The sequence below is a fragment of the Pocillopora damicornis genome, chromosome 5, assembly GCF_964200805.1.
Source record: "Pocillopora damicornis chromosome 5, jaPocDami1.2, whole genome shotgun sequence".
NCBI classification, from domain to species: domain Eukaryota; kingdom Metazoa; phylum Cnidaria; class Anthozoa; order Scleractinia; family Pocilloporidae; genus Pocillopora; species Pocillopora damicornis.
In genome coordinates this window covers 27,437,221-27,459,622 of record NC_142674.1, presented here as the reverse complement: position 1 = coordinate 27,459,622, position 22,402 = coordinate 27,437,221, and the positions used below count along the sequence as shown (strand labels likewise).

General features: G+C 35.4%; 1 long non-coding RNA gene across 1 annotated transcript in view; it reads left to right on the top strand.

Moving 5' to 3' along the window:
* Window positions 1-271: 271 nt before the first annotated feature.
* The window catches only part of LOC149046281 (uncharacterized), a 98,788-nt gene continuing 76,657 nt past the window's right edge, over window positions 272-22,402 (top strand). Inside the window, exon 1 of the long non-coding RNA XR_016186792.1 lies at window positions 272-418. This is a non-coding gene — a long non-coding RNA (uncharacterized LOC149046281). The remainder of the gene's footprint in view (window positions 419-22,402) is intronic.

The following is a 22,402-nucleotide window of genomic DNA, read 5'->3' as shown; positions in this document are numbered from 1 at the left end:
ATGCAAAGTTAACGGCACCTTCTTCCTTTTTTCGGTTTCTGTCATCGCGAAAGGAATATTTATAGGTAGCGACTTTCGACCTTGTTCGGCAAAAATCTATTGTTATGAGTAATTGTTGTTGAAAATATAAGCTTCTAGAAATCTCCAGACTGCTTATTCATGCTGACATCAAGCGAAGCCGTTGATGACGCATTTAATACGTAACACTACTAAAATAGTTCTTTTTTAAGCCTCTGGAATGTTCCGGAACACTTTGTGAATGTATATAAGGACTCATTTATGTAGTGGTAGTTGTTGTTATTGTCGGGAGTGACCGACTGTGAAAGAAGCTACACCTTGAGAGAGATCTATGGTGGAAGATTGCTAATTTCAAGAAACGTTGGAGGAAAATATGAGTTTGGCTCAGTAGCGAACTAAGGTATAGACTGTAGTGGGCTTAAGTAAGTTTATCGAGGATAATTATTGAACTGCCTCAGTCAGGAGTCACCCTTATTAAGTTTATTAGTCGTTGTTTAATAAAGTAGTTGAGTAGGACTGCAGTATTTTTCTGTCGGTAAGATTATACGGTAATACTATTCATTCTCAGAGAGACTCCTTAGAGAAAGGTATTTTTTTGGCTATTTTTGTGCCGTTTGAAACATTGAAAACACGGTTATTCTATATAAAATTCAGTTGTTACCTGCTGATGATGTGCCGTCCATAATTAATCATCGCCGATGATCATTATCTCCACTATTTGGATTTCGTTGTTAAACAATTATTTTAAAGCTTATTATTACCATTATCTTGGTATATTAAGCATTTTTGGGTCAACATATTTTTAGAGTACTTTGCTTCTGTATGTTTTATCTCTGATAAAGTGCTTGTTAAATAAGCTTTGCTTTTACAGTTCTAGATCTAAGTGGTCGTTATGCGTCACTCGGTGGACGTTTAGATTAAGTTTATTGCAAAGAGATGTTGCTTTTCTTCTCTTGTCATTATTACTATTCCTTTTAAAAATTGTTCTCAGGGGAAGTGGGATTGGTTAGCCTTTCACTCCCAGTGGTGATCACTATGGATCTTCTTCCTATGATATCCATACATAATTCAGCAGACAGGTAATGAGAATATTCAAACTTATCAGGTAGAGGTTATTATCTTGATCTAACATCAAATTCTTGTATCCAATTAAAAAGGAAATGTGTGGAACAAAGAGGGGAGAATTAACAGTCAGATCTTGAAAGTTAAAGGTTTAACCTCCCCCCAGTCATCCCTGTTTGCCTTCCTGAGAGTGAGCCAGCCAACATATTACATCCCACGCTCACGCGATTCTCTTCTTGAAGAAAAAAAAAATAAAAGAAGGAAGCACTTTTGTCTTAAAAGACCGTACATAAAAAGAAAATAGAAACAATGAAAAAAAAGTGAAAATAAAATAAGAGACATTTTTCAATCCTGCGGTGTCCCTTTTTATTTCCAAGGTGTAGAAACAAACAGTGCCTTAGTATATATATTTATAGGAGACTATATATGTTGGACATTTTTCTTCTCGGCGCCTGTCGGTGGAGTGAACTTTTTATCTATTTTGGCTCATTTGCATTTTGGGCGTTAAAATTTAAATTTTTTGTCGGCCGCTTGATCGCAAATAAACGCTTGCCAATTACTGATAGTTGTCAAAAAATATACAAAAACGTTATAGAAAAAAGCAAGACGAATCAATATACACTTGCAAAAGCAAAAGGAGACTAAACTAAAACAAGAAACGAAAACGAAGAAAGAAAAAGCAAAAGGAAATTAGAAACTGTTGGAAATGGGATAATGTCTTGACAGCTGACGGTTGAAACAGTCTGATGACGTCACTAAACTTTGTTATCTGTAACCAGATGGCTTCAAGCTTTAAGGATCTCTTACTTGATTGGTTGATTCAAAACAATGATGATGTCATGATTCTAATCTTTGACCAACAAAGAGAATATTATGCTAATTTGCCGATCAGCAACGGTATTCCAAATCATTAAAGCTACACGAGAATTTACCCTTCTATAGATTATCGTTGTTTATTTTATCGGTATGGTTATTAGTATTTTTATTATTTACATGTATCATCATCGTCATTATTGCAATTGTTATTGTTATTCTCGCCATTTCTATCCCAACAGAACAGTGCTTACCTTTCTAATAACTATCTATTTTTTACGGAGGGTTTCTCCTTAGAATTATTCAGCGGCAAAGGTGTTTGCTCATTTAAAACGCCTTGAACGTTTTATTCTTAACAGTGTTATAAAAAATTTCATAATAACCATAAGATGCCTCAGTTGCTCTCGATTTGAATTTTCTAACGTGTTGGATTGATTATCATGACAGAACCAAGTGATAATAAAATTCTAGTTATATAAACCTGTTTATTCAGAAGTTAATTGCTTTCTCCAGATGGTGGCAAGCTTATAATTTTTTTGCGCTCTGACTTGCTCTGTTCGAGGTGAGGTCATCAACTTTTAAGAGAATGATTATTGGATTCTGAAATACATCTTTATGCAAAGTTGACGGCACCGTCTTCCTTTTTTTTGGTTTTTGACATCACGGAAGGAATATTTATATTCGGCGACTTCCGACTTTGTTCGGCAGGAATCTATTCATTCTCAGAGAGACATCTTAGAGAAAGGTAATTTTTTCCAGGCAATATTTGTACCGCGTGGAACATTGAAAATTTAGTTATTCTAAATATTATATAGTTCAGTTGTTACCTGCTGATGATGTGCCGTGTATAATTGATCATCGTCGATGATCATCATCTCTATTATTTCGACTCGGTTGTTAAATAATTATTTTAAAGCTCGCTGATGGTTTTTAGTACCATACAAGTACTGATTCTAATTCTGATCGAGGCGACTTCGACGGACATAAGAGTGTTATTGTGTTAATATCATTATCTCGGTATATTTAGCATTTTGGGCCAATTTTTTTTAGAGTACTTTGCTTCTGTATGCTTTATCTCTGATAAAGTGTTTGTTAGATAAGCTTTGCTTATATAGTTCTAGATCTAGGTGGTCGTTATAGCTGAATTATATTCACACATTTACCTGTTTTCCTCTTGACAAAAAAAGGAAAAACTGCTGAAATATTTTGTCTTAAAATAGTACATTAAATAGGAAGAAAACAAGACAACATTGGAGGGAAAAAAAACCCGTGGGAGAGATCATGCAATTCTGAGTTAATCCACTTATTGTTATCAACGGACGGGAAACGCACCGCGCGCTAGAATGTATAAAAAAAAGATTTGTTGGACATTTTTCTTCACGGCACCTATCGGTTAAATTAGCTATTATATTTTGTTTAATTTACATTATTTGTTCTTGGCCGCTCGTTCTAAAGAAAACGGCTAACTACTAATAACTTAAAGAAAAATAAAAGGTAAAATGATGGTGATAATAGATAATTGATGTTCGGCATTAAAGAAAACATAATAATATTATTACTGTTTATTTATTTATTTTTTTTATTATTATTATTTTTTTTGGTATTTATTTTTTCCTTCATTTCAACAGATTAGAGTCTAATGAATAATTACAAGTAAGATAAGAGGATGGAGAAGGGCACAATATGGCAAGCTAATTAGATGCCCTTTACCTTAAATTACATTTTTTCATACAGTAAAAGGAAGCGATACAATAATATAAGATATAAGATACAAATATAAGATACAAATATAATAACTACAACAACAACAACAATAACAAGTCTTTATTTCTCACAAAAATGGAATTACAGTGAAATAAGAAAATTGATTATAATGAACAGGAAAAATAAACATAGCTGTATCATTTTGGAGCCTAGAGGCTGGGGGAACCGTTAGGTTTTCGAGCTAGCCCTCTATGAATTATTATAACTATTGCTATCATTGTTATTATTTATATGATTATTTGTTACCTTTGAATTATTGGTTGAAAGTCAATTGGTCACTGTGCTGTATCAGTAGCTTTATCAGTAGCCACATGCAGTCTCAGACTGCCTATCGTTCCTTTATCGGTGGGAGAACTTAACTAGGCAGCACAACAATCAGCGGATTGCTTATTTTCCTACCAAAAAAGGAACGATTTGACTCATTACATTCGATTTTGATTATTTTTTATCGTTTTTTTGTTTCCGCAAAGATTGTCATGAATCCCCAGGTTGTTCTGTTGCTCATGCTGGTAGCCGTCCCCAGCACATCTGCGAGTATGTTGCTACTGCCATTTTGTAATGTTTAACTTCTAGTCAACCGAGTGATTCCCTATGAAACCTTATAACCAAAAGAAGTTTAGCATGATAGATGCATTACAAATTCCAACCCTATTCTGAACAGGCTTTTCTGTATCTGAAGGAGACCTTGAAGGAGTTAACCCGTTACTCCAAATTTTGACAGAAATGATACACTAAGTACTTGTAACAACCGGTCTAAACCATTCAACGAGTCAGTTAACTTCTGAATTGTGTATGATGCAGGAAATTTAATTTGTACTCCAATCGTTTTGTGAGAGTTTCAGTAAATTGGAAGGCTTTATCTCTCATCGAGAACAAAGGGAAACTAACCTTTGCTACTGCTATCATTGTTATTATTTATATGATTATTTGTTACCTTTGAATTACTGGTTGAAACTCAGTTGGTCACTGTGCTGTATCAGTAGCTATATCAGTAGCGACATGCAGTCTCAGACTACCTATCGTTCCTGTATCGGTGGGAGAACTTAACTAGGCAGCACAACAATCGTGTTTGTTGCTATCAAGAAATTGTGTTCGGCTACGTTCGGGACGGAGTCAGACCTTCTTAGGCGCCCTCCGGAGAAAAAAATTCACACGGGCTGTTTTTAAGTAAACTTTCAGAAACTATGAATCAACGAATAGGTTATTAAATACAGAACTCGATAAAATCACAACCATAAACTGAAAAAATATAAAGTGGAAGTTGATGGTTATCAAACTTTGTCTTTGATGAAAAGTCACTGCAAAATCTCAATCGCAAAAGATCAATCACTAAAAGTAAGCTGCTCAAGTCGTGAAGTAGCCCCTAATATTCATTATATATTTTTTTCATGTGTTTCTTTTAATCATCTGCTAGTAATTTGTCCAGGCTATCTGTTTACTTGTGCAAATCAACAAAAGTGTATCCCAGAGTTTTACCGCTGCGATGGGAACACTGACTGTAGTGATGGATCAGACGAACAATGCAGTAAGTACTGATGTTGATAGGTAACTTCTACTTCTGTACATCTTCTTATTCTTTATATGGGCTTAGCGTAAAATGCTATTCTCAAAAGTAATATTAAATTGGAAGACTAACTCTCTTTTCAAAAATATAGAATAAAAAAAATACATTTTCCAAGAACCCCTCATTTGCAAGAACACCTCCAAGACGGCGAAATAAAGCTTTGACGTAAATAATATGCAGAGGTAGTTTTACAAAACTGAAATGGCTATTGGTTGAATGCCGTCACATTGGGCCATCTTTAGAATAAGAACTTTAATGGCATGAAGACGGTTCTTGTAATGGCCAAAGTCACTTCCAGATTTCTCGAGTATATTGGGTTCCCCAAGCATTAGCATATTAATTTGAAAAGAGCTTTTCTAGAAATATAGTCATGCACCCATCGGCATTGCCTTAATTAACTGTATGAATTGACCGCGAAAAGGCGAAAACGCGAACGGTCTCCAAGGGATATTAAATTGCTCATGTAGAGTTTACGAATAAATTTTTCATCTACACGTAAACTTTTGTCGCCAGTGCGCCATAACCAAAATTTCATAGAGCTTAACAATATTGTAATGATGCTAATAGACCAATTGAGTAACTTTTCCTTTTCTTTCATGTTCTACCTACGCCAATCAGCTAACGGTAAGTATCATAAATCCAAATCTATCTCTATGTCGTCTCCTTGTAATACTGCTCGGATAACCGCATTAAAGGAATGGCATATTTTGAACACGTCGCTTGTATTTATTTGATTTACATGTAACTATCGATAGAAAATCTAAGGTTGAGGATCTTTGAAGTATCAAAAAAATGATTTTAAGAGATGGATTGAAACAACAAAAACGGAACACAAACCAAGGTTAGCTGGTCACCTCCTGCTTGATAGTGAGGCTGTATAAGATATGGAGTAAAGAAACTGATTTCAGTTTATCTTTTTTTCATATATGTTTACAAAGCCTTTCTGTCAAGACAACTAAAATTCACAGATATTCAAAAACTATGAATCGACGAAAAGGTTATTAAATATAGAGCTCGATAAAATCTTAACCACAAACTGAAAAAATATAAAGTGGAAGTTGACGGTTATCAAACTTTGTCTTTGATGAAAAGTTACTACAAAATCTCTATCACAAAAGATCAATCACTAAAAGTAAGCTGCTCAAGTCGTTAAGTAGCCCTTTATATTCATTATATATTTTTGGTAAGAAATGTACAAGAAGTGCCAACGTTTTGTCACGGTTCATGCGTTTCTTTTAATCATCTGCTAGTAACTTGTCGAGACGATCAGTTTACTTGTGCAGATCAACAACAGTGTATCCACGCGTCTGTACGCTGCAATGAGTACAATAACTGTAGAGATGGATCAGACGAAGAATGCAGTAAGTACTGTGGTTGATAGGTAACTTCTACGTCTGTACATCTTCTTATTCTTTATATGGGCTTAGCGTAAAAATGCTATTCTCAAAAAGTAATATTAAATTGGAAGGCTCACTCTCGTTTCAAAAATATAGAAAAAAAGCTATATTTTCCAAGAACCCCTCATTTGCAAGAACACCTCCAAGACGGCGAAATAAAGCTTTGATGTAAATAATATGCAGAGGTAGTTTTACAAAACTGAAATGGCTATTGGTTGAATGCCGTCACATTGGGCCATCTTTAGAATAAGAACTTTAATGGCATGAAGACGGTTCTTGTAATGGCCAAAGTCACTTTAAAATCGAATGAAATAAACTGCAACTAGTTGAATGAGATAGCGGCGATTTCATATACGAGATGAACTCCTTTTGTATCTTACCGTTGGAAAAAATCAAATGCATTAATTGGGAGACCAGAAATGATGATTTGTAATTTGCGACGTAAAATGCTTCACATGATAAATTTTTAAAGCAACCATTATTACACATGCATGCAGTGAATAAACACTTCGAGATTTCTCGAGTATATTGAGTTCCCCAAGCGTTAGCATATTAATTTGAAAAAAGCTTTTCTAGAAATATAGTCATGCACCCATCGGCATTGCCTTAATTGACTGTAAGAATTGACCGCGAAAAGGCGAAAACGCGAACGGTCGCAACAGAGGGGATATTAAATTGCTAAGGTAGAGCTTATGAATAGATTTTTCTTTCTCACGTAAACATTTGTCGCCAGTGCGCCATACACAACATTTCATAGAGCTTAGCGGTACTGTAATAATACTAATAGACCAATTGAGTAACTTTTCCTTTTCTTTCATGTTTTACCTGCGCCTATCAGCTGGCCGTAAGTATCATAAATCTAAATCTATCTTTGTGTCGTCTCCTTGTAATATTGCTCGGATAACCGCATTAAAGCAATGGCATATTTTGAACACGTCGCTTGTATTAATTTGATTTACATGTAACTATCAATAGAAAATCTAAGGTTGAGGATCCATATCAAACTCATGGGGTACAAATAGTCTTAACATGAATGTGGTGACCGCGCCCACTTCAACACCCCACTCAAATCGAGTGTAATTTTCGAATGTTTTACCATCGTGCGAATTCTCGACTGAAAAAGCACTCAATGTACCTCTGAAATATTAAACTATAATATTGCGGCTTTCTATTTCGCTAATTTTCTAACTTGAAGGTAAAGTTTTTCCCTTTTTTTTTAACTTTTCTCCGAGCGGTTGCGTAAAATTAACAAGGCGTTTTTGATCAAAACACGACCGAGCGAAGGGTCTCGGGCGATATCTCTTTTACGCAGGCGCATGTTAAAAATGTACCGCCAGAATCAAAAAGAGGAACAAATTTCCTTTGTTTTGATGTGTAAAGTGTCGAACAAAAAGCAGATTTACCCTCGTCAAATGGCGTTTTAAAACAGCTGTATCTTCCTCCGTTTGATTTTTCCTCTTTTGTAAGCGCCGGTGAAAGCAGTAGGAGAGGGATCGGGAAACTCAGAAAGCGCACAAGTAAGATTTGCGAAGGTCGTGAAAGTATGAAGTCTAAATAAATACCTTTTTTAAGCTTGTTTTCTGGATTTTTCGTAAACTTCCCTGATTAATTTTTCGTTTCAGCTTACTAATCTATTCTATTTCAAAGCAATGTAAAGACGAGGACGGAGAACCATGTTCGGTCCTTTCAACAATCGTAAACAAAGTGTTTGAGCAATCAGCTATATGAGGTGTAATAATCAATAGCCGCATATCAGAAGTCTTCAGAAAGAAAGTATTCTGTCTTCAGAAAGCTGTTAAGAAAGTTAGTAATCGTGGCGGAAGGCAATTAAATGCACTTCTTAGCAAGTTGGAAACGGGCCCTCGGTATCGATTTAATATCATATCGATCTCAATATCATACAGTTTGTATCTTTCTTCCGTGGATTCGCCTTTCTAACGAGGGTGTATGTTGAGTATTCATTGCAAAGTCGCTTTGTTTTTTTTATTTCCCTCTTTGGCCTGTCCGCCATTTTGAAAATTCGTCACGGAGAGCATCCGCATTACGTGAGGTTAGTGGTTGCGTACACCTGGAACTGAGAAAAACAAATGTTCGTTGTACTGAGGAAAGAGTTTGATATGTTGAAGTATTAAAAGATGATTTCAAGAAGTGGATTGAAACAACAAAAACGGAACAAAAACGGAACAAAAACCAAAGTCAGCTGGTCACCTCTTGCTTGATAGTTAGGCTGTATGAGATATAGAGGAAAGGAACTGATCAAACATGTTCACCGATTTCAGTTTATCTTTTTTTCATATATATTTAAAAAGCCTTTCTGTCAAGACAGCTAAAATTCACGGATATTCATGATATCAAAAATAGTATAATGCCGAGTCCTTGTCTTCCTTTTTTCAAAATCAGTCTAAAAGTCAAAGAACAAAAAAATGACACAGAGAGACCAAGGGTCAGCGGCAACTCTCTCCTTTCTGTAGACGACAGAGATTAAAATTTAGAAAGGGTATCTGTGTTAGCAAGAGCTTGCGAGTTGCTCGTTTGTCTGCTTATCGGTTCAAACATATTTAGCGCAGGAGAATTTTTAGGCAAAGGCATAACCTCGGAAATAACTGTCCTACAGTTTTTGACTTCAGAGCTAAGAAGTATGTCTAAATTGTTAGGATTATTTCAGGTTTTGTTTGTTCTTTTTCTTCTCTTAAATACACAGGCTCAATATTTTGTCTTTGAATTGAAGTTATTTGTATTATAATACAGGAAGTTGTACAAACTACGAGTTCACTTGTGCTAATGGAAAGTGTCTTGGTAAATGGAATCGTTGCGATGGCACAGATAACTGTGGCGATGGTTCAGATGAACAGCACTGTCGTAAGTTTGTTATCACTGTCACCGTTGTCCAAATAGTGCAGTCGCCTTTCCTGGAGGCTGATGGCTAACTTGTCAAGTTGTGCTGTAGTAATCAGGTCGAGATACAAACAAATATTGAGAGCTGTCTCTCCGCCTTCTCTCTCTATCTCTATCTTTTCCTTTATTTAATAAATCGAATAATTAATAACAATTACTATAGCATAGACCGAATAGGCAGAATTAGGCTTGTTCTTATTGTTGTTACTACTGACAATGTGGTATGCTTTTCTTCAGTTTCCATTTCAGTTTCTTTAAAGTTACTTAGTTGTTTGTTTTTGCTATTGTTTCTGTTTTTTCCAATTGCAAATGCAATAAACAAATCCTGGTTACTACATAATTTGAGACTGTTTTCTTTTCTCTCAATGTACGAAACATTCTTATGGAAATAATAGCTCAACGTAAGTAATCTTTTGGATATTTTATTAATTTGTTAACTTTTAAGTGAAAGACAATATGTTCGCTTATTTAATCACATATTTATTCTATGTCATTTATATTTTTCTGTAATTATTTCAATGCATTGGTAATCACACTTTTATCACAGAAAAGCGTATCAGCCACCTGATTGAGGCATTCATGCTTGTGGGCGTGGAATTTTTTTAGAAAGTTTTTTTATATTTTTTTAACAAAACTAACTGTTGAAAGTCTCTAATAAACAAAAACAATTAACTAAAAAAACTCAATGTGTTTTATGTTTTCCCATTAAGTTTTGAAATGAGGATAGTTTGACGTCCTTAATTTCACGTTTCCAGGGCGAGGACCCTTGTTTCTGTATATGACGGCTTTGTTTTATTTGCCCTGGCGAACGTGCTCACAGGTCACCAAGTATTTGCAACACGACTATCAATAGCTCTTCCTTTTCAGGAGGAGAATGAAAAATAAAACAGTGCGTACCTTTGCTGTCAGGGCGTTGATATAGATCTTTTGGGAATTTTTAAAAAGTACAGGGGAGGATTAAGTCGGCTGCATCATTCACTATGATAATAAAACCTACATGTCCAAAAGAAAAGCATTTAAATATTTTGATTAAATTTCTGGCACTGTATGGGAAATATCTCATTACTCTTCCCACTTTGCTATGCTTTGTTAACGAGGGGATATGATAGCAGGTAATTTTCTTTTCTTTCCTTTCTCTATGTTTTTCATGGACTGCACTTCGGAAACATCAGGAAGTAAGTGCTACTTCAATTTCTTAATGTAGATGTTACTCCTAACATGTCACATGACCAAAAAGCTGCTAACCACTCCCATTCTGTACCCTTTCTACCAGCCGAAAACTAATAACGACAAAAGAAATGATCAGGAGGCGTTGTACTTCATCCAGAAATCGAGATTTGCGTTTCGGCCTGGAAAATAACCCATGTTTCAAGGTCACACACTGAATCCTAAACCTTAATGAATAATTTTACTTTAGCCTCCCTTCAGGACTCACTTAATTTTGCTTTTGCATTGTTTTGAACAACAGATGATTGTTAAAATTAGAAAAATAACTTTATCTCGTGACATCATATTTAACTTTGAATGCACTGGTTAGCGTGGATTTGAGTCCATTCAATGTTAAGGATTTTTTTCCCTCTTATTCTCTGCAAAGGAAATATCAAAACGTCACCATCTTAAACTTTACGAAACTTCTATTTGGTAAAGGTCTTGAAGAAAGACTTTTCCATACTTCTGTTCCACCGAAAGAAAATCAAAATCGTTTAAAAACAATATACCTTCTTTTTTTTTTCAGTTACACCACATTGCATTAAAGACGTTTCAATACTAAATGGCTTCGCTTTTCTTTCAGTTATTGATTAATGGGCCGATCAATTCAAAGCTTTAACATTCCCCCGTAAGGGAACTGTCGTTCGTGCCTGGGGTTGGGGAATGCCGTGAGCCTCGCCTGGCTGGGGTGGGAATTTGAACCGGAAGTGTCGAATAAAAGTGCTTTAACTTATAATGTGGTGTTTTAAGATAAAGAGTTCACTTTTGGGTACGAATGGCTCCGGAGAAAGGTCTACAAGGTCTAGCTTATAAGGCTCGGCAAAAGTATAGAATGTCAGGATCACTCATTTTACCTTTAAAAAAAAATTGACCATTAAGTCCAGTACTTGGGTAGGGTATTGAAACACAATTTTGGCCCCGGGGGCTGAAATTTGAACGGATCAATTTTCAAAAGTTTAAACGCCTGGGGGTTTCCCGTGGGGGATGTTGAAGCTTCAAATTAATCGATGCATAATTCATTTATTGGCTTACTTATTTTTCATCTAATCTCCCTAACTTAATTGTCATTCTGTGCTTTCTCTTCTCATGTGCGGCCTTTGTGAAATACATCAGTGTGTAAGTGATTAATTATGATTAGATTACTGAAGTTAATAATTTAGTTGTGACATCTGTTTCTGCTCCACTTTCCATAACATTCCTAAATACCGCAAACGTGCATGAGTAGCAAAACACAGGATGAGAGGATGAGGATGAGAATTTGATGTTCTAATACCAGTCGTTGTAATAGCAAAATAAATGATATATCTCGAAAACAGTTGATGAAGAATAACCGAGGCCAGCCTTCAGTCCCATATGATGATTGATGGGAAGTGTGTTAGTATTGCCTACTTTCACTATAAATGTTAGTTGAACTAAACAATTTTTATAATACTTGAATTCTGCTTATCCCTATCGTTTTCTTTGCTCTAAATATCGTCTTCGGTGGATCAAATACATGTAAATATATCAGGCGGTAAGTTAAAGCTTAGAACTAATTACTTTAAGGATAATGATACGTTGTCATCTCCGTTTGTTTGTTTTTGCTTGTTTGTTCGTTTGTTTGTTTGTTCAAGATTATTCTTATGATTAAAGCATGAATAAGCAGTTGCGTTGCGAGCACATCTGCGCCGCTGCCTTTCTTGCGTTTAGTGGACAACTAAGAACAACAGGTGCGGAAGATTTTCATAAGAGAGAGAGAGGGGGAGAGAGCGGGACGGGGGGGGTGGGGAAAGAGCGAGAGACTGAGACCATAATGTCAGCAGAAGAATGTCAGCAGAAGATAATGCATCAAATACAACTTTCAGGGAACTGGTTTTAAGTAAACAGAGTCGGAAAACTGAGAAAATTGAAATATCGATGTAGAAAGGGATGATCAAAATACAACATCGACAGTACACCAGAATATTTTTTTTTAAATTGGCATTTTCCTCTGCTCATGCTGACATTAAGGAAACTTCTAGGCAGAAAAAGAAACAAATTAGATAAAAATCAATAACTTGCAATAACTGCAAGCTTCCTCCTTATTAAGCAAAAATGCCATTGTTGACAAGTCCGCTTATAAGATCGAAAACCAATTTCTGGCAAACAACTTTGTCCCTCAATAAACAAGCGGAAAGACACGTATCAAACAGTTGCCCATAAATATTATCATATTGTTACCTATAATTGTTGGTTATTCATCCTCTAAGTCTCCAGCCCAATAAACCTTCAAAAGTGTGAAACGAGTTCTTATCCCATGTGTTTAACCTAGTTTCATTGATTAGTTTTTAACATTACTGCATTCTTTTCCTAAATTACTCTCCTCACTTAAACTAACTTTTATTGTTTCTTTTCTGCCCTGGTTACTGCTCATTACAGCATGTGAGTATGATTTTAATCGTCTATTCGAATTGTGAACTATTGAACTAAAACGATTGTTGATTTAGACACAATTTGCTGGTTTATGATTTTACTGTCTTTTCTATTCTCTTTTATTATCTTACCTGACCTTGTGACAATAAGGCGGTAAGTAACCATTATTTTTTTATTAACCCTCTTTGGCATATTTGGTTTGACCGCTTACATAAGTCAAGTAAAATTTTTATTCTTTTTTTTTTTTATTCATTCAATTTGATTTAATCGAATGCATATATATTCGTTCATCTTCACCATTGAAACATAATAAACTATAGGCGATTTTTTGTTGAAATGTAAACGTAATGTACCTAAAGTGCGGATTAATTTTTTGGAGCGTGCGCATCCCGTTTTTGGTTGTGAGTTTTATTGGTGTTTTGGCAAACAGCATAACTTTGAAAGAGGAAAAAATTACGTAAAATGTACTTATCGACCGGATGGAAGGGCCGGACAGGTAAACTTTTGGCTCGAGGTCATACTAGTGCTTATTATCCGGTCCGGCCCGACCAAACTCAGTCAATGAACATTTTACCACTTAGTGTTCGAGATTTCGAAATTTTTGTCTCAACCTAGATAGGATGTACTTGCATATAAAAGAAGGGTGCGCGGGTCCATACGGGTCATATGATGATTAAAGTTACAATACATGTCTCTAGATGAGTTTCGGGTGCAATTCAGGTAAAGCGTCCGCTTTGAAGGGTCTCAATGGGTTTAACTGTCAGCCATCAAGCAGCTTAAAGTTTGATCATCACCCGTCGAAAAAAAAAGTTCATGACAAGAGATTATATTTTCGTGCTTCGTAATCATTTCCATCTTTAACTTGGTAGTTCAATATTTAAAAATATCTTTCTAATCGATAACTTGTTGCCGGCTATGTCACGCCACGCCTTGTCTTGCTTGAAGAACCGGCGTAATTTTTTTGCGTCTCATCGGCGAACGGAGACAAGCGTTAGGTGAGCGCGAGGGAGGAGCGCAAAAAAATAAAAACCTCCCACACTTCCACTGTTCGTATCAAATTGATTAGTGAATATCATGTGATAAACGAATATCGTTCAACAAAAGCATAGCGTATCATGTTTTATGGACGAAGCTATTCGAGAAGCCCTTTGTTTAATTCCGTACAAGCCAACTGTAAAGGATAAGCAAAGGTATTGCATCGCTGATGTATTTACAAGCACATAGAGAAGTAAATTGGGAATACGAACAGAATTGAACTTAAAAAATAAGCAACAAAAACTGTAAACAATGGGATGGGATAAATGTCATTTATGAGATTTATCCTCCGAAGGTAGCGGACGCACTAGGTTTACAAAACTTGTCCACATACGCATTTGAAACACCAAAATAACTGTAAAGATTTATTTACGTTCAAATATATCACCTTCTTATAGGTTTCGCTCGCATAGAAACATGTGTTTACTTGTAACCGTCATTTCTTTGGAGAAAATGTTGCCTCGACATAAAACCATGTTTGTTGTAGTCTCCGCCAGTGTCTGGGGGAAAAATAGCTTGAAAAATTGGTATAGGTACAAGGTACAGCTGGTTTTGCCTTCCTTTTTTTGTACTCCTCCTTCCGTGCGTGACTCACTCTTCGTGTTCGCTTCCTTCTTGCCTCTGTTTGTCGGAAAAACACAGAACATTGCGCCTGTTCTGCGGGTTACAGGTGTTTTTTCGTGTATTTTTTTTTCACTCCTCCTCGAGCGTGACTCGCACTTCATGGTCGCTTCACGCTTGCCTCCGTTTGACCGAAAAACGCTGAAAAATTGCGCCTGTTCTGCAGATCCAGGCCTCCTCAATGAAACAGCGGGTTCGTGGTTTCTTCTTTCTTGTTTTTCTTCATACCAAAACAAATGGTAAAAACATACTTTTTTTTATAATGACATCATTATAGGAGGTTTTTCTCGGAGTTAGTCGAGAGTAAAAGCTGTGGAAAATCTTGCCTGATATTAATCCGAATTGGAGCGAACACAGCTTTACTGGCCTATTCTTTGGGGATGTAAGTTAGTGATTACTAAGCTAAAGTTATTAACAACACTTCACTGAACAATTGTTGTTTTCTTTCTTTCATGTCAACTGATGCTCAACAGGGTGTAAGTATCTATTTATTGTGATACGAATGTCTATCCATTCCCTGATCTTGTTGTTTAAGATCAATCCTATTTCTTTTAAAATAGGCCTTTGACTAGTAATTGCATAAAATCCAATTTGATTACTTATCATTTCTTTTAAAACTGATATGTAATTAAAATTAGATTAATCTGTGTTGTGTTTGTTACTTGTCACATAACTTTCGGGCAGCTGAGTAATTTTGTTGGAGCTAGCTTGGAAGTTACAAGAACAATAAGAAATAATAAGCTACATTATACATGAGGGTGTTCCATTTTGTTATTAAAAAAAGGAAAAGGACCCTGAGACCGGATTCCTTTTTTTTTCAATGATTCTGACATTTTTTAAAATATTTTAATTCCAATCATAACCTCCCAAGCTATTCTTCATTCTCAAAATGTTTTTCGTGTTTTTTTTTTTCACTCCTCCTCTCGCGCGTGACTCGCCCTCGCGCTCGCTTCGTGCTTGCCTCCGTTTGACCGAGAAACGCTGAAAAGGCTCGCCTGTTCTGCAGATCTAAGCCTCCTCAATTAAACAACAGGTTCATGGTTTCCTCTTTCTTGTCTTTCTTCATATCAGAACGGATGGTACAAACAAACTTTTTTTTTATAACGACAACAACATTCAGATAAGGAGGTTTTTCTCGGAGTTAGTCGAGAGTAAAAGCTGTGGAAAACCTTGTCTGATAATAATCCAAATTGAAACGAACACAGCCTTATTGGCCTTTTCTCTGGGGATCTAAGTTTATAATTACTATGCTAAAATTATTAATAACACTTCACTGAACACAATTGTTGTTTTCTTTCTTACATGTCAACTGATGCTCAACAGGGTGTAAGTATCTATTTATTGTGCTACGTATGTTTATCCATTCCCTGATCTTGTTGTTTAAGATCAATCCTATTTCTTTTAAAATAGGCCTTTGACTAGTATTTGCATAAAATCCAATTTGATTACTTATCATTTTTTTAAAACTGATATGTAATTAAAATTAGATTAATCGGTGTTGTGTTTGTTACTTGTCACATAACTTTCGGGCAGCTGAGTAATTTTGTTGGAGCTAGCTTGGAAGTAACAAGAACAATAAGAAATAATAAGCTACATTTTACATGAGGGTGTTCCATTTTGTTATTAAAAAAAGGAAAAGGGCCCTGAGACCGGATTCCTTTTTTTTTAATGATTCTGGCATTTTTAAAGTATTTTAATTCCAATCATATCTTCCCAAGCTATTCACTATTCTTAAAATGTTTTTGGTGGTTTTTCTATTTTGGTGTGCATAGGGGTACAGGTGTGTTTTCGTGGTTTTTTTTTTAACTCCTCCTCTCGCGCGTGACTCGAACTCGCGCTCGCTTCGCGCTTGCCTCCGTTTGACCGAAAAACGCTGAAAAATTGCGCCTGTTCTGCAGATCCAGGCCTCCTCAATGAAACTAAGGATTCATGGTTTCCTCTTTCTTGTCTTTCTTCATATCAAAACAATGCTCAAAACAAACTTTTTTATAACGACATCAACATTTAGATAATGAGGTTTTTCTCGTAGTTAGTCGAGAGTAAAAGCTGTGAAAAATATTGCCTGAAAATAATCTGAATTGGAACGAACACAGCTTTACTGGCCTTTTTCCTGGGGATGTAAGTTAATGATTACTTAGCTAAAGTTATTAACAACACTTCACTGAACAACTGTTTGTTTTCTTTCTTTCATGTCAACTGATGCTCAACAGTCAGTAAGTATCTATTTATTGTGCTACGTATGTTTATCCATTCCCTGATCTTGTTGTTTAAGATCAATCCTATTTCTTTTAAAATAGGCCTTTGACTAGTATTTGCATAAAATCCAATTTGATTACTTATCATTTTTTTAAAACTGATATGTAATTTAAATTAGATTAATCTGTGTTGTGTTTGTTACTTGTCACATAACTTACGGGCAGCTGAGTAATTTTGTTGGAGCTAGCTTGGAAGTTACAAGAACAATAAGAAATAATAAGCTACATTTTACATGAGGGTGTTCCATTTTGTTATTAAAAAAAGGAAAAGGGCCCTGAGACCGGATTCCTTTTTTTTTCAATGATTCTGGCATTTTTAAAGTATTTTAATTCCAATCATATCTTCCCAAGCTATTCACTATTCTTAAAATGTTTTTGGTGGTTTTTCTATCTTGGTGTGCATAGGGGTACAGGTGTGTTTTCGTGGTTTTTTTTTTCACTCCTCCTCTAGCGCGTGACTCGACCTCGCGCTTGCTTCGCGCTTGCCTCCGTTTGACCGAAAAACGCTGAAAAATTGCGCCTGTTCTGCAGATCCAGGCCTCTTCAATGAAACTAAGGATTCGTGGTTTCCCCTTTCTTGTCTTTCTTCATATCAAAACAAATGCTCAAAACAAACTTTTTTTATAATGACATCAACATTTAGATAATGAGGTTTTTCTCGAAGTTAGTCGAGAGTATAAGCTGTGAAAAATATTGCCTGAAAATAATCTGAATTGGAACGAAAACAGCTCTACTTGCCTTTTTCCAGGGGATGTAAGTTAATGATTACTGAGCTAAAATTATTAACAACACTTCACTGAACAATTGTTGTTTTCTTTCTTTCATGTCAACTGATGCTCAACAGTCGGTAAGTATCTATTTATTAAGCTACGTATGTTTATCCATTCCCTGATCTTGTTGTTTAAGATCAATCTTATTTCTTTTAAAATAGGCCTTTGACTGGTATTTGCATAAACTCCAATTTGAATACTTATCATTTTTTTTAAACTGATATGTAATTAAAATTAGATTAATCTTACATTGTGTTCGTCACTTGTCACATAACTTTCGGGCAGCCGAGTAATTTTGTTGGAGCTAGCTTGGAAGTTACAAGAACAATAAGAAATAATAAGCTACATTTTACAGGAGGGTGTTCCATTTTGTTATTAAAAAAAGGAAAAGGGCCCTGAGACCGGATTCCTTTTTTTTCAATGATTCTGGCATTTTTAAAGTATTTTAATTCCAATCATATCTTCCCAAGCTATTCACTATTCTTAAAATGTTTTTGGTGGTTTTTCTATCTTGGTGTGCATAGGGGTACAGGTGTGTTTTCGTGGTTTTTTTTTCACTCCTCCTCTAGCGCGTGACTCGCCCTCGCGCTCGCCTCGCCTTGCCCCGTTTGACCGAAAAACGCTGAAAAATTACGCCTGTTCTGCAGATCCACGCCTCCTCAATGAAACTAAGGGTTCATGGTTTCCCCTTTCTTGTCTTTCTTCATATCAAAACAAATGGTCAAAACAAACTTTTTTTATAACGACATCAACATTTAGATAAAGAGGCTTTTCGGTAAGTAAGTCGAGAGTAAAAGCTGTGGAAAATATTGCCTGATAATAATCCGAATTGGAACGAAAACAGCTTTACTGGCCTTTTTTCTGGGGATGTAAGTTAATGATTACTAAGCAAAAGTTATTAACAACACTTTACCGAACAATTGTTGTTTTCTTTCTTTCATCTCATCTGATGATCAACAGACGGTAGGTATCTACTTATTGTGGTACGTATGTTTATCCATTCCCTGATCTTGTTGTTTAAGATCAATCTTATTTCTTTTAAAATAGGCCTTTGACTGGTATTTGCATAAACTCCAATTTGAATACTTATCATTTTTTTTAAACTGATATGTAATTAAAATTAGATTAATCTTACATTGTGTTCGTCACTTGTCACATAACTTTCGGGCAGCCGAGTAATTGTGTTGGAGCTAGCTTGGAAGTTACAAGAACAATAAGAAATAATAAGCTACATTTTACAGGAGGGTGTTCCATTTTGTTTTTAAAACAAGGAGAAGGGCCCTGAGACCGGATTCCTTTTTTTTTCAATGATTCTGACATTTTTAAAAATATTTTAATTCTTATCATAACCTCCCTAGCTATTCACTATTCTCAAAATGTTTTTGGTGGTTTTTCTATCTTGGTGTGCATAAGGGAACAGGGGTTTTTTTTTTCACTCCTCCTCTTGCGCGTGACTCGCTCTCGCGCTCGCTTCGCGCTTGCCTCCGTTTGACCAAAAAACGCTGAAAAATTACGCCTGTTCTGCAGATCCAGGCCTCCTCAATGAAAATAAGGGTTCATGCTTTCCTCTTTCTTGTCTTTTTTCTTATCACAAGAAATGGTCAAAACAAACTTTTTTTTATAACGATATCAATATTTAGATAAAGAGGTTTTTCTGCAAGTTAGTCGAGAGTAAAAGCTGTGGAAATTATTGCCTGATAATAATCCGAATTGGAACGAACACAGCTTTCCTGGCCTTTTTCCTTGGGATGTAAGTCAATGATTACTAAGCTAAAATTATTAGCCACACTTCACTGAACAATTGTTGTTTTCTTTCTTTCATGTCAACTGATGCTCAACAGACGGTAAGTATCTACTTATTGTGCTATGCATGTTTATCCATTCCCTGATCTTGTTGTTTAAGATCAATCTTATTTCTTTTAAAATAGGCCTTTGACTAGTATTTGCATAAAATCCAATTTGGATACTTATTATTTTTTTTTATACTGATATGTAATTAAAATTAGATTAGCCTTACGTTGTGTTCATCAAGAACAATAAGAAATAATAAGCTGCATGTTAGATGATGGTGTTCCATTTTGCTATTAAAAAAAGGAAAAGGACCCTGAGACCGGATTCCTTTTTTTTTTTTCAATGATTCTGACATTTTTAAAAATATTTTAATTCTAATCATAACCTCCCTAGCTACTCACTATTCTCAAAATGGTTTTGGTGGTTTTTCTATCTCGGTGTGCATAGGGGTACAGGTGTGTTTTCGTAGTTGTGTTTTTCACTCTTCTTCTCGCACGTGACTCGCTCTCGCGTTCGCTTCGCACTTGCCTCCGTTTGACCGAAAAACGCTGAAAAATTACGCCTGTTCTGCAGATCCAGGCCTCCTCAATGAAACTAAGGGTTCATGCTTTCCTCTTTCTTGTCTTTCTTCATATCAAAACAAATGGTCAAAACAAACTTTTTTTAAAAACGACATCAACATTTAGATAATGAGGTTATTCCCGAAGTTTGCCGAGAGTAAATGCTGTGGAAAATATTGCCTGAAAATAATCCGAATTGGAACGAACACAGCTTTCCTGGCCTTTTTCCTGGGGATGTAACTTAATGATTACTAAGCTAAAATTATAAACAACACTTCACTGAACAATTGTTGTTTTCTTTCTTTCATGTCAACTGATGCTCAACAGTGCGTAAGTATCTACTCATTCTACCACGTATGCTTATCCATTCCCTGATCTTGTTGTTTAAGATCAATCCTATTTCTTTTAAAATAGGCCTTTGACTGGTATTTGTATAAAATCCAATTTGAGTACTCATCATTTTTTTTTTTAAATGATATGTTATTCAAATTAGATTAATCTTACGTTATGTTTGTCACTTCTCACATAACTTTTGGGCAGCCGAGTAATTTTGTTGGAGCTAGCTTGGAAGTTACAAGAACAATAAGAAATAATAAGCTACATTTTACATGAGGGTGTTCCATTTTGTTATTAAAAAAAGGAAAAGGGCCCTGAGACCGGATTCCTTTTTTTTTTTCAATGATTCTGACATTTCTTAAGATATTTTAATTCTAATCATTGTCTTTCTTCATATCAAAACCGGTGGTAAAAGCAAACTTTTCTTTAAAATAGACATCAAGATTCAAATAAGGTGGCTTTTCTCGAATTTAGTCGAGAGTTAATCCTTTGGAAAATATTGCCAGATAATAATCCGAATTGGAACGAACACAGCTCTCCTGGCCTTTTTCTTGGGGATGTAAGGTAATGATTACTAAGCTAAAATTATTAACAACACTTCACTGAACAATTGTTGTTTTCTTTTTTTCATGTCAACTGATGCTCAACAGGGAGTAAGTATCTATTTATTGTGCTACGTATGTTTATCCATTCCCTGATCTTGTTGTTTAAGATCAATCCTATTTCTTTTAAAATAGGCCTTTGACTAATATTTGCATAAAATCCAATTTGAATACTTATCATTTTTTTAAAAATGATATGTTATTTTCATGAGATTAATCTTACGTTGTGTTCGTCACTTGTCACATAACTTTCGGGCAGCCGAGTAATTTTGTTGGAGCTAGCTTGGAAGTTACAAGAACAATATGAAATAATAAGCTACCTTTTACATGAGGGTGTTCCATTTTGTTATTAAAAAAAGGAAAAGGGCCCTGAGACCGGATTCTTTTTTTTTTAAAATGATTCTGACATCTTTTTAAGTAATTAAATTCTAATCATAACCTCCCTAGCTATTCTCTATTTTCAAAATGTTTTTGGTGGTTTTTCTATGTAGGTGTGCATAGGAATACAGGTGTTTTGTGTTTTTTTTTTTCACTCCTCCTCTCGCGCGTGACTCACACTCCCGCTCGCTTCGCGCTTGCCTCCGTTTGACCGAAAAACGCTGAAAAATTACGCCTGTTCTGCAGATCCACGCCTCCTCAATGAAACTAATGGTTCATGCTTTCCTCTTTCTTGTCTTTCTTCATATCAATACAAATGGTCAAAACAAACTTTTTTTAATAACGACATCAACATTTAGATAAAGAGGTTATTCCCGAAGTTAGTCGAGAGTAAAAGCTGTGGAAAATATTGCCTGATAATAATCCGAATTGGAACGAACACAGCTTTACTGGCCTTTTTCCTGGGGATGTAAGTTTATGGTTACTAAGCTAAAATTATAAACAACACTTCACTGAACAATTGTTGTTTTCTTTCTTTCATGTCAACTGATGCTCAACAGCGCGTAAGTATCTACTTATTGCACTACGTATGTTTATCCATTCCCTGATCTTGTTGTTTAAGAACAATCCTATTTCTTTTAAAATAGGCCTTTGACTGGTATTTGCATAAAATCCAATTTGAATACTTATCATTTTTTTTTTAAATGATATGTTATTCAAATTAAATTAATCTTACGAATGGTGAAACAGAGAATTAACTCTGAAGTGTAAATTAAAGTGCTATTTAACACATTCATAAATTAATCTTACGTTGTGTTGGTCACTTGTCACATAACTTTCGGGCAGCTGCGTAATTTTGTTGGAGCTAGCTTGGAAGTTACAAGAACAATAAGAAATAATAAGCTACATTTTACAGGAGGGTGTTCTATTTTGTTTTTGAA